The sequence below is a fragment of the Coregonus clupeaformis genome, unplaced genomic scaffold, assembly GCF_020615455.1.
Source record: "Coregonus clupeaformis isolate EN_2021a unplaced genomic scaffold, ASM2061545v1 scaf0357, whole genome shotgun sequence".
Classification (NCBI taxonomy): domain Eukaryota; kingdom Metazoa; phylum Chordata; class Actinopteri; order Salmoniformes; family Salmonidae; genus Coregonus; species Coregonus clupeaformis.
This window is the reverse complement of record NW_025533812.1, coordinates 151,244-154,076: the sequence shown is the minus strand read 5'-3', so window position 1 is coordinate 154,076 and position 2,833 is coordinate 151,244.

Genomic DNA, 2,833 nt, shown 5'->3' with positions numbered 1-2,833 from the left:
GTCAAAGGACACAAGAAACAAAATTGTAGACCTGCACCAGGCTGGGAAGACTGAATCTGCAATAGGTAAGCAGCTTGGTTTGAAGAAATCAACTGTGGGAGCAATTATTAGGAAATGGAAGACATACAAGACCACTGATAATCTCCCTCAATCTGGGGCTCCACGCAAGATCTCACCCCGTGGGGTCAAAATGATCACAAGAACGGTGAGCAAAAATCCCAGAACCACACGGGGGGACCTAGTGAATGACCTGCAGAGAGCTGGGACCAAAGTAACAAAGCCTACCATCAGTAACACACTACGCCGCCAGGGACTCAAATCCTGCAGTGCAAGACGTGTCCCCCTGCTTAAGCCAGTACATGTCCAGGCCCGTCTGAAGTTTGCTAGAGTGCATTTGGATGATCCAGAAGAGGATTGGGAGAATGTCATATGAAACCAAAATATAACTTTTTTGGTAAAAACTCAACTCGTCGTGTTTGGAGGACAAAGAATGCTGAGTTGCATCCAAAGAACACCATACCTACTGTGAAGCATGGGGGTGGAAACATCATGCTTTGGGGCTGTTTTTCTGCAAAGGGACCAGGACGACTGATCCGTGTAAAGGAAAGAATGAATGGGGCCATGTATCGTGAGATTTTGAGTGAAAACCTCCTTCCGTCAGCAAGGGCATTGAAGATGAAACGTGGCTGGGTCTTTCAGCATGACAATGATCCCAAACACACCGCCCGGGCAACGAAGGAGTGGCTTCGTACGAAGCATTTCAAGGTCCTGGAGTGGCCTAGCCAGTCTCCAGATCTCAACCCCATAGAAAATCTTGGAGGGAGTTGAAAGTCTGTGTTGCCCAGCGACAGCCCCAAAACATCACTGCTCTAGAGGAGATCTGCATGGAGGAATGGGCCAAAATACCAGCAACAGTGTGTGACAACCTTGTGAAGACTTACAGAAAACGTTTGACCTGTGTCATTGCCAACAAAGGGTATATAACAAAGTATTGAGAAACTTTTGTTATTGACCAAATACTTATTTTCCACCATAATGTGCAAATCAATTCATTAAAAATCCTACAATGTGATTTTCTGGAATTTTTTTCCTCATTTTGTCTATCCTAGTTGACTTGTACCTATGATGAAAATTACAGGCCTCTCTCATCTTTTTAAGTGGGAGAACTTGCACAATTGGTGGCTGACTAAATACTTTTTTTCCCCACTGTATGTACATGTGGGTAGAGGTAAAGTGACTATGGATAGATAATAAACAGAGAGTAGCAGCAGCGTAAAAAGAGGGGGTTGGGGGGGACAATGCAAATAGTCCGGGTAGCCATTTGATTAGCTGCTCAGGAGTCTTATGGCTTGGGGGTAGAAGCTGTTAAGAAGCCTTTTGGACCTAGACTTGATGCTGCGGTACCGCTTGCTGTGCGGTAGCAGAGAAAACAGTCTATGACTAGGGTGGCTGGAGTCTTTGGCAATTTTTAGGGCCTTCCTCTGACACCGCCTGGTATAGAGGTCCTGGATGGCAGGAAACTTGGCCACAGTGATATACTGGGCCGTACGCACTACGTTGCAGTCGGAGGCTGAGCAGTTGCCATACCAGGCGGTGATGCAACCAGTCAGAATGCTCTCGATGGTGCAGCTGTAAAACTTTTTGAGGATCTGAGGACCCATGCCAAATATTTTCAGTCTCCTGAGGGGGAATAGGCTTTGTCGTGCCCTCTTCATGACTGTCTTGGTGTGTTTGGACCATAATAGTTTGTTGGTGATGTGGACACCAAGGAACTTGAAGTTTTCAACCTGCTCCACTACAGCCCGTCGATGAGAATGGGGGCGTGCTCGGTCCTCCTTTTCCTGTTGTCAACAATCATCTCCTTTGTCTTGATCACGTTGAGGGAGAGGTTGTTATCCTGGCACCACACGGCCAGGTCTCTGACCTCCTCCCTATAGGCTATCTCATCAGGCCTACCACTGTTGTGTCATCGGCAAACGTAATGATGGTGTTTGAGTCGTGCTTGGCCATGCAGTCAATGGTGAACAGGGAGTACAGGAGGGGACTGAGCACGCACCCCTGAGGGGCCCCCGTGTTGAGGATCAGCGTGACAGATGTGTTGTTACCTACCCTTACCACCTGGGGGCGGCCCTTCAGAAAGTCCAGGATCCAGTTGCAGAGGGAGGTGTTTAGTCCCAGGGTCCTTAGCGTAGTGATGAGCTTTGAGGGCACTATGGTGTTGAACGCTGAGCTGTAGTCAATGAATAGCATTCTCACATAGGTGTTCCTTTTGTCCAGGTGGGAAAGGGCAGTGTGGAGTGCAATAGAGATCATCTGTGGATCTGTCGGGCAGAAAGCAAATTGGAGTGGGTCTACAGGTTCTGGGATAATGGTGTTGATGTGAGCCATGACCAGCCTTTGAAAGCACTTCATGGCTACAGACGTGAGTGCTACGGGTCGGTAGTCATTTAGGCAGGTTACTTTAGTGTTCTTGGGCACAGGGACTATGGTGGTCTGCTTGAAACATGTTGGTATTACAGACACAGTCAGGGACAGGTTGAAAATGTCAGTGAAGACACTTGCCAGTTGGTCAGCGCATGCTCAGAGTACACGTCCTGGTAATCCGTCTGGCCCTGCGGCCTTGTGAATGTTGACCTTTTTAAAGGTCTTACACACATCGGCTACGGAGAGCCGTCCGGAACAGCTGATGCTCTCATGCATGCATGCTTCAGTGTTGCTTGCCTCGAAGTGAGCACAGAAGTAATTTAGCTAATCTGGTAGCCTCGTGTCACTGGGCAGCTCGCGGCTGTGCTTCCCTTTGTAGTCCGTAATAGTTTTCAAGCGCTGCCACATC